Below are 16,284 nucleotides of genomic sequence, written 5' to 3' on the forward strand. Positions count from 1 at the left end.
CTGTGGTTTGCTGACCTTGTTCCTCTAGGGGTAGGAACAACATGTTTAGGGACTTTGGATCCCTTAGATTATTGACATTTCATGCTTCATGCTGTTAGGCACAAAAATGTCTACAACAGTTGCCCCCAAAAGTATGAGGTCGTTTATCGGGCGAAATGCTTTATCAGGAGGATCCGAAGTTCATTCAATCGCTGAGAGGTGCCCTGTAATAAAATACAATACAATACATTATTTTTCATTTTGCTTTCATGATCTAGCTGAGGCGGGCATTCCCATGCTCAGCTTTATAAATTCATTTTGGTACATAGAACAGACAATCGTCTGGTGGTAGACTGATAATTCTCTGCTGAAATTATCATCCTTTGAGTAGGATGATCATCCGCTGCAATGATGTACATAACAAATGTCTTTATATCCTGAATATATATCACAGCCTGGATGGATGAAACTAGATCCGGGGTCTTCAAACTCGTTCGATCTTCACTCTAAGTACAAGTCGATCCATGTGATAATTGCGCTGAAGTCGAACATGGAAAGACATCGCTTGATTACCGGTCAATAATGTAAACCATTAACAAGCGCGAGAGGAATCACCAATAATGACAATGACCCTCAAGGTACTGCAGTACAATTCACGTGGTGTGAATAAAGGACTTGGCGTCGAACACCACGCAAAATCTTCTGGTCGAAGTTCATTGATGTATACCTGTCGCCGGAAGTGAGAAACTTGCCATTGAGGCATGCAAGCTTCAAAGTACTGGGGGGTTTGTTCCTAGATCAACTTCTTGGATAATGAGCTGAAGTCGACAAGAAGCGATCCGTCAAAAGAGGGCCTTAATGAATCCCACATTAATGACACGGAACGGAGCTAATGATTTTAGTGGAGGTGAAAACAGTCTGTGAAATATGATTCAGGGTGGCGATCATGGGTGGATGAAGGATAATGTATGACAGTGGATGGGACACGGTTGACTCTTTCTAAACAACATCTCTTGAACATATAACGACACAGATGTGATGGATCGGTAGCATTACCCCAAATGTGGATGGTTTGGCGAGGACCATGGTGATGAGACCGGTGAATGAAACAACCCAACCCGATGTGATACGGAGGACAAAGTGTCATGTTCAAGAGCGACTTGCTACCATTAAAGCTTTGAGGTTCTCCCAATTTTTCCCCAGTCATTTCTGACCAGTACCTCTTTATTTTTGTCAAGCTTGAGGAGGATAACATATGCTTTTTCTATAACCTGCCCTTCGGGCAAGCCCATCGCTATGTTTTAACGAGCCTAGCGATAGGGAAACTCGTTCTCGTCTAAAGACAAGTTTGTCGCTATTTAATCATTTTAACGAGTCTAACGACAAGGAAAACTCGGTCCTTTTCATTTTTAGAGAGTCTAAAAAGGTACAGAAAGTTAACTCCAAAATTCCTTTTTCGTCATCTAATCCCTTAAGTCCGAAAAAGTATAAAACAATACAGAAGGGATGAGTTTTCGATAATTTTAACGAGCCGAATAAAACAAGCGCTCGACCTTTTTGTGTAATAATCCCTCAGGTCCAAAAAGATTAAAATCTAGAGGAGGGATAGCTCTTCTGGTCACTTTAACGAGTTGGAAGGCCAAAACTCGGCAAACTTTTCATATTTTACGAGTCAGGAGAAAAGAGCTCAAAGAAGACTCGTCTTTTGAGGAACGAGTGATAAACAGGGATAGCAGCAGATTCCAGGTACAGGTTGGAATTTTCCAATCACGGCAGTGTCACAAGGATGGCTAAGTGAAATCACTCTTCGCAGCTGTTCCTCAAAATGGGTAAACAATCATATGGAGGTGAACGATTGGCCAAATGGAATGGAGGTGGCGGGTGCAAACACGACCAAGGCTTTTTATGGCTAATAAATTTACGATCACAATGGTTATTTACCAGTACTGGGTTCATTTTTTAAAGAGCTTGAATGCGCCAAAACACTGCTCAAAAGCTTATGTTTATTTTTTAACGAGCATGAACTATGACGCTAAAACTACTCGGATCTCGCTTTTCTATTTTTTAACGAGCATAAATTCCGCGGTAAAACTGCTCGAATATATGGTCAAATTTTGATTTTTTACCATTACTAGCTTTTCTCTTTTCAAATATAGTACTGCTTTTTCAATTGCTGCAACAAACTTTGTTAGAAATGAATAATATTTGCATGAAAATGAGATTATAACCCTAATATTTCACTTTAAACTGTGTAAAAAGCCAATAAAAGGTGTTTTTACCTCTCATTTACCATTTCATTTGCATTTGGTTTGTTGGAGCTCTGGAGGTGCCTCTTCCCCCTTGATTTTCACCAGCTGATTTCGGGAGATTCTGCGGACGATTTTCGGTGCCGTCTGGACCAAGTAGGAGCTAAACCCTAGCTCTTTCTTTTCATGGTTTTCTTTTCCTATTTTTTGCCTGTTTTCCGGTCTTTCTGAGCCCCTGGGGTTTTGCCAGGGTGCCCTAGGATCAACGCAGGTTTCCCTTTCGAAACCTGCGTTGAAGGTCAAGCTGCCTTAAGGCAGCCTGACCCTCAGCGCAAGTTGGAGACTTCCTGCCTGCGCTGGGCTCAAAAAGACTGAGCTTTAAGGTTATTTTTGATGAATTTTTCGCCAGTTTTTCATCAAATCAGGAATTCACTCTTTCTCTTGTTTGCTTTGCAGGGAACCTTGAACAAAATGTCCCTTACATGGCGAGAACAAGAACATGAAGAGGAGGATATGATTGCCCTCCATGACCCGGTCACGGTGAACGCGCTGCGGAACTGTGGCCTGCTGAAGTTCTTCCGTATCTCTAGCATGAGAGCACAGGTTTCTTTACTGCAGTATATGCTTGATGCTTGGGATCCTGTTAACCAAGTGTTCCAGATTAGGGGGAAGACCATCCCCTTGACTATAGAGGACATGTACTTTTTGACTGGGTTGTCAAGACGAGGTGCCCCCATTTCCTTATCAGGTACGGCCCAGGGGACTGATTCCACCAGAGATTATGTCCGCTAGTATTGCAGGGAAGGATCTCAGCCGAGCAGAGACGACAAGATTGTTATCCGTGAGATTACTGATCGGGCTCTCAGGTCCATTCTGTTCACTATTGGTAGGATGGCCGGCAGCGCAGCTCTACATGTTGCCAACAGGTCTTATATGCAGCACGCCTTGGAGTGTCTCCAACCGTAAGTATTCAACTGGTGTGATGCAGTACTTGTTCAGATGAAAAGTCAATTGACCAAGGTAAAGGACGGGAAGCTGAAGAACTTTGGATTTGGTTCTATCCTGACTGCCTTCGCCTTGGAGAAAATCCCACTGATGCAGCCTCAGTACATCATACTTGACTTGCCTTCTCCGACCGAGCCACACATGCAGAGGTGGGTCGACCATATGTCTAGGCATGCAGGTCAACCTCAGATTACCTTCACTGAGGCCTTCTTTAGGTGGTTCGAGCGCCAGGAGATGGCGTTTTCTGAGTATCCATATGTGGGTATGGATTTCCGAGGTGACACGGATTTGGTGCTACCGAATGGCGAGCAGTGGGGTGCCATTGGTAAATGCTTTGACCATATTACTGTTTATTGTTCTTATTCATAATGTTGCTGTGCTTTATTCTATCAAGACTTTTAATTGTACTCTTGGGTGCATGCAGATATTGGTCCTGTTCGTCCAGCAGTTCGTCCGAGATCGCCAGTTGCTGCCCCGGCAGGGGAGCCTGCTAGGAGAGTTGTTATTCGCGATCTTGACGACACTGAGACCCTTACAGTTGTGCAGGAGCAGGTTGAGAGCCTTACTCGTGGCCTTCCGGATGTACAGATTGACTAGTTACCTTTACAGATGCAGCGGCATACTATTGGTGTGCCTAGACGATGGACTCATCTCTTGCGTATGATTGCACAGGTCGTGACGTACTATCATGAGCACCACTAGGCTAGGGTGCCCCCTAGCATCTTTTTGAGTTTTTAGGTCATATGACCAATTTTGTCTTGGTTACAAAACATTATGTATGAACTTATATAAACAACTTATATATTTTGATTTTAGGGTTTTATTCTGGTTGATTTACGTGGTCCGTATATACAATTTTTGATGATGTGTCCTTTTTATAAATGTTGCAAATGTCTATATAACACATAGTTTGCTTATGAGTCAGTTAATGTGTTTAAGTTTCTTGAAATATCTTGATATTGAATTGAATCAAATCGTCTTTCCAAGATCTTAACCCTTAGGAACATGCGATAAATAGCTGGATTGCGAACAAAATATATACCGTTGAGTTGTAGTATTACGAGCTGTGAGTCTAGCCTGACAATCAGTCGGCGTATGCCACGTGTGATGGCATCAGAGAGTAGTTCTATCAATGCGCTATACTCAGCGATGTTATTCGTTGATTGCCCAATACATACTCCTCTGAAACTTACTAACTCACCGCTTGGATCAAAAATGGCCCAGGCTGCGGAGGACAGGTTCCGCGAACTACGACTCGCTCCGTCGGCATACCCAACACATGTCTTCAGAAGGTTCAACATCTGCAACAGAAAAAGGTGGATCACTCGACCAGAACAAAAACTTTAGCGAAAACAAAATACAACAAAAGCATGCAGGTTACTATTTAAGCATAGTAACGCTTGAGGTACAACCCGTTGCGGGGCTGCGCCAGTGGAATTCCATTGTAATCCATTAACTCATAGGTTCCTTTTGCTAACACCCTTTTAACAATATAGGGGCCCATCCATAAGGACTTGAATTTACCTGCTCCCAATTTATCGGATTCTTGGTCATAAAGCAAGACCAAATCACCTTCCGAGAAAACACGGGGTTTGACATTTTTGTCAAACTAAGCCTTGACTCGTTTCTTATGAGCTTCGTTAGCCAAAGCGGCGTCACGACGGGTTTCATCCAACTGGATTAATTCCAAGAAACGAGCCTCTTCTTCTGAAGTTCCGGGGAGGAGGTCGATTGCGAGTTTAAGTGATGAAATTTCGCACTGGATCGGTAAGACTGCTTCCAGGCCATACACCAGTTGAAAGGGTGTGAACCCGGTTGCGTTCTTTACCGAGGTTCGGTAAGCCCACAAAGCTGAGTACAGGATTAGGTGCCATCTTCTTTTATGAACCCCGATCATCCTTTGCAACATACGCTTCAGGACCTTGTTGATTGCCTCAACTTGTCCGTTGGCTTGCGGATAATATGGGGTAGAGCTGTCGTGAGATAGCCCTAGCTTGGCAGCTAATTCGACCATCATGTGATTGCGAAAATGCGACCCATGATCTGTAACTATAGCTTGTGGTATGCCGAACCTGGCGACTACATGATTGAAAAAGAAAAGGGCAGTTGTTTCACCAGTGTTATCCAATGTAGGCATCGCCTCGGCCCATTTGGTAAAATAGTCAACAACGACTATAATATACCCATGCCCCCCGGTCGAGGTGGGGTTACATTGCATGAAATCGATGCCCCACTTGGCGAAGGGCCCAACAACAACTACCGGCTGTAAAGGTGCGGGTGGTCGTCTGGTTTTGCTATCAAAGATTTGACAAGCATGGCAACTTCTAACTGCGGTTATGCAATCTTTGAACATGGTTGGCCAGAAGTATCCTGCTCGTAAGATTCTTTGTGCTGTTGCATATCCAGATTGATGCCCCCCACACGCGCCTGAATGACAATCATTCAGGGCTTTTTCGGCCTCCTCATGGGTAAGGCACCTCCTCAGAACTGTATCGACACCACGACGGTAAAGTGTATCACCGACGATCATGTAGTCTTTTGCTTGGTATCGTATACGTTTTTGTTCGGAGCGAGAGGTGTTAGGCCTGAACTTTTGGGTTTGGAGATAAACTATGATATCTCCATACCACTCATTGCTTACAGATATCAGAAACAAACTTTCGTCCACGATTGACTCTTCCGATGTTTCATCGTTGGACGATGATGGGAGATCGCACAATAATTCTGCGAAAACTAGAGCTTTCTTTGATTTGGATTTCACAAATTCCAGATCAAACTCTTGAAGGATCGCTATCCATTTTGAATATTTGCCCCCCAGCAACTGTCGCGACAGTATATAAGTCATGGGGTTGCAATCTGACAGGATGGTAGTTTTCCGAAAGAGGACATAATGTCGAAACCTTTGAATCGCTTGAACAACTGCAAGCGCTAGTTTTTCAACATAAGAATATTTACTTTCTGTATCGTTTAAGTTTTTACTTAAATAATAGATAGGATGTTCAATTCCATCGACTTCTTGAACTAAAACCATCGCAATGGTCGTATCTGCTGCAGCTAGATACAGGTTAAAATCTCTTTGATAGTCTGGGGCGTACATTAATTATGCTTTTACTAGACAATCTTTCAGAGCATCAAAGGAAGCTTGCGCCACTTGGTCCCAGACAAAAGGTACATCCTTTTTCAAAAGACGAGTATAACCCTTAGCAAGTTCGGCGTAATTAGGAATGAACCTCCTCAGAAAGTTTGCTTTCCCTTGGAGTTTCTGAATCTGAAGCAAATTTGAAGGTGGAGGCAAATTAATGATTGCCTGAACCTTACAGGGGTCGAGACGAATCCCATCTTTAGAGACTACAAAGCCAAGTAAACGACCAGAACCGACGCAAAACACACATTTGTGCGGATTGAGTCTTATCTTGTAGTGTCGGCAACGTAGAAAAATCGCTCTTAAATGCTGCGGATGATCAGTCCGCTTTCGCGAATGAGCCGGAAGATCGTCGAGATAAGGTTGAACAATGTTCTTGATGTCATGGAAGGCATAATTCATCGCCCTCTGAAACGTCGCCCCTGCGTTCTTTAAACCAAAGGGTAATTTTCGATAAGTGAATGTGCCCCACAGACAAATAAATGCAGTCTTTGACTGGTCCTGTGGGTGGATATTTATTTGATTATACCCAGAAAATCCATCCATAAATGAAAAGATTTCACATCCGGCGCATTCATCAATTATCTGGTCGATGAAGGGTGTAGGGTAGTTGTCCTTCGGACAAGCTTGGTTTACATCCCTATAATCAACACACACTCTAATCGTCCCTTGTTTTTTCATAACAGGGACAATATTCGATACCCAATCGGTTAGAGGAATCGGGTAGATGAATCCAGCATGGAGGAGTTTTTCAACTTCCGCCTTAATGGCAGCGGCTTTCTTTGGGTGCACCTGCCGAAGTCGTTGTCTTACTGGTTTGACATCAGGATACATTTTAATTTCATGTTCAACAATACTCGAGTCGATGCCTGGCATTTCATCATATGACCAAGCAAATACATCTCTAAATTCGCGAAAAAGAGCGTTATATATTTCCAGTTCTGAAGGGGAACAACCTTTGCCGACATAAATATTCTCTACAACATCTGTTTTGGTCGAGACATTTATGGCTATGGTCTCTTCAATATTGGATAGGTTTCGCTCGGAATCCACCGTATTTACAGTATTCGTTAGGAACTCAAATACTGAAGGGTGATAAAGGTCACTTTGAGTATCTTCTTCATATTCCGGAAGAAGGGAACGATGGTGGTGATCATTCCATGGTACCCCCTCAATCATCATTGATTGTAAGATTCCTTCGTCAGTCCCATGTACTTTCGACCAAGGATCTAATGGGGTTCCATATTCTTTAGACCTATCTACCCAAACGCTTGACGAGCGTTGATTTGGGCTCGCCTCCCATGCTTGAAACATTGATTGCTACAATATTTCTAAAGGGCTTGGGGGCAAAACCATTGAATGATCCATGTTGACCTTCGTGGAAGATATCATGTTGCAGGTTGCTACAAACGGTACATTTCCCATATAAATAGGAGGTGGTAGCGCGAAAGTTCCCATCAATGCGAGGTCTTTCAATAATCCTACTCCGATATCTTGAATTGAATGGTTACTCTCATGGATCATGGGAATGCTTCCTGTAACTTGTGAACCATTAGGGAGGAAGTTCTGTTGGTCGACAATCGTAATCCCTCCTTCAAACGGGAATGCGATCTTCCTAAAATAAGTCGACACGACAGCTGTCATGGCATAAATCCATGGTCTACCCAGTAGGATGTTATAGTCAAGATTTCCATCAATGACTTATACATCAATTTCTACTGTCTTTCCTCCTAGTTCAACTTTCAAGTTATTAAGGATACCGTAAGGGGTATAAGTCCTTCCGTCGAAGGCTTTTAATGTCGTCGAAGATCGTGACAAGGTTGGAGATCCTAAAGTTTTCCAGCAACTCATTGACATAATACATGTCGAGGCTCCCTCATTAATTATCGTTCTGTGAACAGTTTTGTTGAGTGCTTTCACTTGAATAAGGAAAGCTAGCTGAGCTGGTAACTGCGGATCATATCCCTTGTGATCGAAGGATACAATATTGGAATCCTTGGGATCAACCCCACCAATTGCCGATAACAATGCCTGCCTTTGGGTTGGACAATTTTGTAGTACCTCAAGAGTCGACATAGCGGATGGCGATTGGGCCAAATCTTCCACTATGTTATAATGCTGCGCCGCTCTGGCGCGAGGATTAAATGTTGACTTGTGTACTACACCCTTCGACGGTTTTATTGTTAATTCAGGGATGGTGGGCGTTACAACTTCTGTCGAAGTTGTTGTCGAACTACTTGGTTGATATTTACCTTTTTCGTTCGACACCTGAGGATTCCCATAATCTTTGTTCCTTGTCGAAATCAAAGCATCATTCTGCTGTTTCGAAACCGACAACATAAGGACTTGTGACGGGGAAGCATTTCCACTATCAACTAGATTTTGACCTGGGTTGGGAAATGGATCAGTTAACACAGCTGATGTTTGGGAACTTTTAAAGAACCTCTTTAACTCAACTTTGAATGGGCAATTCTTTGTGTCATGATCCTTATCATCACATATTAGACATGGATAATTTTGTTTCCCTTTGCCAGGAGGGTTCGAAGAATCTTTTCCAGGGGATGACTCGCCCTGTTTCTTCTTCTTCCCTTTGTTTTGTTTCTTCTTGCTTCCTGGTTGATTGGTTTCTTTGCCCTTATCTTCTGATACGACATTTACTTCCGAAGCAAGAATTTCTTCTTTTGCATTTTGATCCGAATTCTTACGGGCTTTCTTTGACGAAGCCTTTATCGATTTCGCGTTTGCTGTGCCAATCACGCCATCACCGGCATGAGAGTCACTATTTGATTTAGGAGGGGGAGGAATTGAAGATTCCGGTCTAGGGGCGTCAGGTATTTTGATTTAGGAGGGGGAGTCGTAACAGAGGAGCAAGTCATTGCTCGTGCGCAACAGGTAACAGGTATCGCTTGAACTTGCGACACGGTTACAATAGCCGGGGTGGTTGGGATGTTCGTCACAGGTACACACTGTTGCATAGAATATACAATCCTTGGTTGTTGGGGTAGCATAGGTACCCAACTACTTGACGCAATTCCAGTATAACCAGAATACTGTTGAGAATTGCCATATGGATATCCTCCCGGAGGAGGTAATGAAAGGGCATACTGCCCCCCATATGGTAGCAATCCGGAACTCAGAGGGATTGTTAGTCCTTGAGGACTAGATGGCCCAAATTGACCTCCATGAGGATCAATCTGTCGAGTTTCAACATAAAAATTACCGGGTATTACTCCGGATGAACAAACTGGAACAGACCATACTGTCGAAATAGTCCCTTGGTGAACTCCTTCTAGCTGTTGAGAGCTAGTTGGGATAGCTGGTATGCCGGCAAACATTGTTGGAGTGACGACAGGGGCTTCTGCTGTTGCTGTGTCATTTGACACAGTCCTAGATGATGACGGTTGTTCAGACATTTTAAGTCTATCCAGTAGATTGCCTAGCGATTCTACAGGGACTTCCACTTGTGGTGGATTAACCTCTGATGAAGGAAAGAGAGTGACCCCTACTCCAAAATGAGTTGGAGTACTTGCTTGCGGATCCTCTGCAATTTCCTCTATCGCAATCAAACCCGGTGGAAGAGGAAGACCGTCAGGTCCGTAAAATATTTCTGGTGCCGAAGAAGTGGTTGTTTCGACAGCGACAGTTGTTTGGGGAACAAAACTTTCTGGACCGGTTACAGATGGAACTGGTTCAGTTACACAAGTATTTGCCCGCAGACTAGGATCAGTATTACCGTCCTTCTGTGGATGTTGAACTTCTTCTATAGAGGCAGGGTTTCCAGAAATGTAAGGAGTAACCGGAGCCTCGGATGTAGTAGGAACACTTGTTCTAACTTTCAAAGGAGATTTTGAACCGGTTAAATGAGTTCGCTTTTCCCGTACTGTTTTCGATTCCGGGGACAAAGACAGTTGACTCGTAAGCCTCCGCGAACGACAGGGTTTCAATTGACTTTCTTCCACGATTGCGGATTACTCGATCAACTAAAATATTAAAAGGGGAAATTTGTGTTTCCGAATTGAATGAATTTTATTAGACGCTTTTAGACACAACTTGCTTTTTCACTTTTTAAGATTCGAGAAAAAGCTAAAGATGACTCTAGTCTCCTTCGATGTATTAACGAGCCCGAAGTGACAAATGCTCGGTTGGACTTTTTCAGTTATAGAGTTTGAAAAAGGCCAAAAGAAACTGCTCTGGAGATCTAGGCAGAGGGTGTGCCAAACCTTTCGCAAAACCACAGAATACGTTTTACGGTACGAGTGGTCGATCTTCGTGAATGCTGTGTTCACTGCATTGCGATCAGTAGGGCGGCCGACATGGTTTCCTATTGGATAAAGGCTTTATTCCTATAGGGGTCTCCCAATATATACGCGACGGTACGTGGGAGCACAAGTCCGTATTAGTGCCACCGACTCTCAGGAGGAATCACCCACCTTCGTCGAGATCGACAGTCACTACGTTTAACGACGCCGGAACACGTCTCTAGCTTAGACCTCTAGATGTTTACGTTATGTTTCAAAGCGTTGTTAGGTTCATTCAATATATTTTAAGTTGATCTTTTTAAAGTTTGCCTTTCAAGGTTCACCACGAGATGTATTGATACAAATTCCTAAATGCAGTCTAAGATGAGAAGCAAGCTTTTTCAATCTTTTTGACTTATGAAAATCTTAACTACTGAGGGAAAAGAGAGACAAAATATTTTCACACAGATCAAAGAGCACTCGCTAATGCACTTTTTCCCTAAATCAACATACAAACTTATATGCAAAATGCAAAGATGCAGGTATTTCTTTTCTCCTTCTTAATGTTGGTGAAATACAAAAAGAAAGCTGTTGTATAACTTTGAATTCAATTTCAAGTGAAATCAAACAAGCTTGTCCAAAATCAAAAGACACCTTAAGATTTACTTGTTTCGACACTAGAAATATATAAACTCAAACCAAATGATGAAAGCAAAAGCTCAATCAGCTATGAACAGCAAATAAACTAACTCTTAAGATCAAAACGACACTTTATCACAGGTCTAGATCTAAGAGGTCACAGCAAGACTAGTTCACTTTCGTTATGGGAAACTGTAAATGTACAAGAAATACAAAAAGAACAAACACAGTTTCTTTATACAACTAAGGCGGAATAGTGACAAGGAAAGTTGGTTTCAGATAGGCACACTGACTGGTAACAAACAGCAAAAACAAGAGTGAAAACAAGGCAAGAAACAGCAGGAAACCCCAGTAGCACAAGGCAACACTGGTCCAGCGCAGGTGGAACACTGCCTGTTTGACCTTCAGCGCAGGTAGCCCCTTCGGGAACTGCGCTGAAATGCAAACAGCCTTTGTACAGCCTGCACTGAAGAACGAAACTTTCGTTTCTGGTGGTTTCCGGGTCACAGATTGCTAAAAAATTCACAGTTTTTTCTCAAATCAGAAGCTATCAGTCAAGGACACACTAAAGGATAACAAGGAGGATGAAAAGCTATCACTAAGAGCTTATTAGAGTCCTTGTCGATCAGCTCTTCAAATCATAAACTTGCCCAGAAACTGAGCTAGAGTAGCTGCCCTCTACTTTGTATTTGAAGGATTCAAACACAGTTCGATTTGGTACTCCCTTTGTTTATGAAATGAATAGCAAAAAACACAATCAACCAACAAGATACGATCCCCAGTGGAGTCGCCAATTTGTTGTTGGGAAAAGTATCCAATACAGAATGACCCTATCCCACTCTAAGGGTGACAGTACCTCAGCAACAACTGAATACAAAGCTATTCAAGATTACTTCTTTATGAGATGAGAGAGAGAAGAGAAAAGGGATCCACTAACCGTTATCTTCCGCTAATGGTTGATCCAATCTTCCCTCTTTGCTGCTTGCTCCTAGCTCCTTGCTCTTTCACCGGCCCAGCTACACAAAGATCCTGTAAAAGCACAAAGAAAGGAAACTACAAGAAGCATACATCCATAACTGATTCAAGGATTAGAATAAATCAAATATACAAGCATCAATTCACCATAGAGACACATGCATATAGAAGAACCTCAAATGCTTTATTAATGGAAGAAGCAAAGTTCTGAGAGAGTTACAACCATAATAGGCCCAATCCAGCAACACCTCCCAGCAGAAAGAAATCTCCTCTTCACCTCCTTCAAAGCAATCACCCAATAGTTCTGTACACAAACCAACAGCACTTCCTTACTTGCACAAAATTCCAGCCTCCTTAGACCTCATGAGAGAGCTCTATATATAGGAGATTTGGAGAAAGGATGAGTCAGCTTGAGGCTGGCATGAAGCTGACTAGTGTCCTCTCCCACTTCAGTTAAACTTCAGTTCTTGAGTCCACTTGGAGATTCTTGCTTCCACTTGGAGATCAAGACCCTCTTACTCATCACAAGGTGAATTCCTTGACCCAAGTGTCAGTTTGGAAGCTTCCTGGGCATTTGACACCTTGCAGAATGACTGTGCCACTTGGCCAATCTCGCCCAACGCAGGTAGCCTTCATTAGATTTGACATTCAGCGTAGGTACAGAGTGGAGCAGTTGACATTCAGCGCAGATGCTCAGTGGAGCAGTTGACATGATCCAGAAACAGCTCTTTTTTGAGTGTTTTCAGGTGGAGAACTGATTTTCAGTGCTGTGGTTTGCTGACCTTGTTCCTCTAGGGGTAGGAACAACATGTTTAGGGACTTTGGATCCCTTAGATTATTGACATTTCATGCTTCATGTTGTTAGGCACAAAAATGTCTATAACACTCGGGCAAGTAAGGAAGAAAATAAGCACTATTATTGTAAGTGCTATTTGGTATGGGCTTCGAAACTTACAAGGTAGGGGCTCCATTATAGTAAGGAGAAAATTATTTCGCACCCAAACTAATTTTATAAGTGGCTTATGAGATGAGCATGGATGTTGTAAGTGTTATTAGGTAGTGGCTTCGAAACTTACAATGTAGGAGCTTTGCTATAGTAAGGAGAAAATGATTCCGCACCCGAACGGATTTTATAAGTGGTTTACGAGATGACCATGGATGCCTCGTGAGTCTATGGTATCGAGCTATCCAAGGTTATGCAAAGCATGTGTAATGCATGCAGGTGGGTTCTTAGAATGATGGTCACATTCCTTTTATTCCATCAGGACTCAGGGGTTTCTAATTATATTTCTTAAAAAAAAAATTGGTGGCTTATTCATATCTTTTATAATATTTTATTAATATATTTAATATATATGAAGCATGATTGAAGAGATCATTTCCTCCATTGTTTCCACTATGTTGGCCGCGAACTATGAAGGAAAATAAGAACCCCTTCTCCGAGGATGTAAATCTTCTTTTAAATGGTGTTGAATCTTTTTCAGTTTCTAAATTCCTTAGAATTTGTAATCATAAAATGTTTTTCTTCCTTTTAAGCATGATTAAGGTCCATATAGAGATTGAGTTCTATCTTGTCTTCCTGTCTCATGTTCTGGAGTGATGCCTCAAGTGAGGAGGTAAGCGATTATTATTTTTTATGTTACCTTAATAGTGATCTTTTCTTTCCAGTCTTCATTGCTCCATTCCCAGCGAGTAGTCCCGTGCAAACACAAAAATCTCAACATTCACATGCCATTTATAACTTGCTTCACTCAATGTCACTGTTAACCCCTTGAGTGACACCGCCCATCCTTGATGCAATGGTCAGTTGACATACCTTGCAATTCTTCCTGTAGAAAATTTTGGGGAGTGATAGAGTAACATTGGTGTATCATCATAGTAGTTATACTGGAGTGTTTTCAATATGTTATGTAACCAGATCACAAAATAGAAGAAAAGATAGATCAACGAATTCAAAATCAGCCTCTTCAAGTGGGCAACCTCCTTTACATTACACAAATTAACAATTCTTGGATGATACAAATGACAAAACCTCCTTTCTATATATAGGAGTTTATGGGGTCACAATATAATCAAAGCTGACATAACAATAATAATATAAGGGCACAACAATAACACTAGTGGGCTTCTATGGGGCATAATAATAACTATATGGGGACAATAGGGGCACAACAATAATAATAAGGGCTACAATAACAATAGTAATGGGGGAATCAATAGTATTATAGCGACCTAACATGCCTCTCTCCTTCAAAAAAGTGTTGTCCTCAATGCTTGAGTAGTTATGGATGATTTTGTATAAAATTATCATCCTCCCATGTGGAATCTTCAGTGGGTAAGTTCTTCCACTTGATGAGATACTCCAAAATTGATCGATTTCATAGCTGTCGAGTTCTTGTTTCTATGACTGCTTCAGGTTCCAATATTATTTTTCCTTTGTCGTCAAGTTCTAACAATATTGTTTGAAATGGGAGCTTGTCACCTATAACCTTCTTTAAGCATGAAACATGGAAAATTGGGCGCACTCAAGAATCTCCAAGAAGCTCCAATTTATATGCCATAGTACCAATCTTTTGCAACACCTTGTATGGACCATAATACTTTGGTGATAATTTGTTATCCTTCTTAGCTTTCTTGAGGGACATTTGTTTATATGGTTGTAGTCATAGGAATACCCAATCACCTACATCAAAAATTCTTTCACTGCGATGTTGATCTACCTGTTGTTTCATTATATTCTGCGCCAAAGTGAGGTTATCCTTTAAGAGTTGAAGAACTTGTTGTTGATGCTTGATGTGATCTTCCACTACTTGAACCTTAAAACTTTCTCTTAAATATGATGTGATGGATGGTGCATGATATCCATAAAGTGCCATAAATGGGATCATTTTTGCTGTAGTATCGAACGAAGTGTTATACCACCATTGAACCAGAGGCAACCATTTGACCCATTATGTTTATTTATCAAATACAAAGAAATGAAGATATCCTTCCAAAGATTTGTTTACTATCTTAGTTTGCCCATTAGATTGAGGATGATAAGATGAGCTATGAGCTAACTGAGTACCAAGACAATAAAATAATTTTGTCAAAAAATTTCCCATGAAAATGGGATCTCTGTCACTTACAATAATATTTTGGGTTTCCATGTATCTTTTGAATTATTTCATTTAATGTAGTAGAAACTGTACTGGGCTTAAATGGATGAGATAATGCACAAAAAGTGTGCATACTTGGTAAGTCTATCAACTACCACCATGATGACATTCTTTCCATTGTACTTGGGTAAAATTGTGATAAAATCCATTGAAAACTCCTCCCAGCGTTGGCTTGGAATGGATAAAGGTTGTAATAGACCTCGGGTCTTAATTGTTTCAACTTTATTTTGTTGGAAAACCAAACATTATTCCATAAAAATTTGAATATCTGATTTAAGGCCATCCCAAAAAAATTCCTTCTTAACCCTGTGGTATGCTTTTAAAAATCCTTAGTGCCCTCCTAAGGGAGAGGTGTGCAAGTCCATAAGAATCTTTTGTTTTCTTACATAGGTATAAGCGATATTTGTACCATAACATATCATTTTTCCAACTAAATGTAGTAGATGTATTGGGATCTTGTTGTATCTTTTGAATGAGTTCCCACACTTCTTCGTCATTCTTCCATTCATCCCTTGCTTTGTCTATCCAATCTAGTTGGATAATAGAAATGGCGCAAATCAATGCTTCAGACACATCCTCATCCTTTCTTGAGAGTGCATCTGCCACAATATTTTTTTTCCCTTTTTTGTAGATGATTTCAAAGTCATAACCAAAAATCTTTGTCACAAATTTTTGCTACTCTTTTAAAGATAATCTTTGTTCTAAAGAGTATTTAAGACTATCATGATCCATTTTTACCTTGAAGTGTCTTCCCATTAGGTAGGGTCTCCATTTCTCAAGTGCATGTAGTATTTCCAACATTTCTTTCTCATAAATAGATTTGTGTAAATACTTTCCTTTGATTGGATGACTTTCGAAAGAAATGGGTCTTTCTTCTTGCATTAAAACAACACCAATTCCAT

The sequence above is a fragment of the Pinus tabuliformis genome, chromosome 8 (genome assembly GCF_031772625.1).
Source record: "Pinus tabuliformis cultivar Carrire ecotype Pingquan chromosome 8, CPIR1, whole genome shotgun sequence".
Taxonomy (NCBI): Eukaryota; Viridiplantae; Streptophyta; class Pinopsida; order Pinales; family Pinaceae; genus Pinus; species Pinus tabuliformis.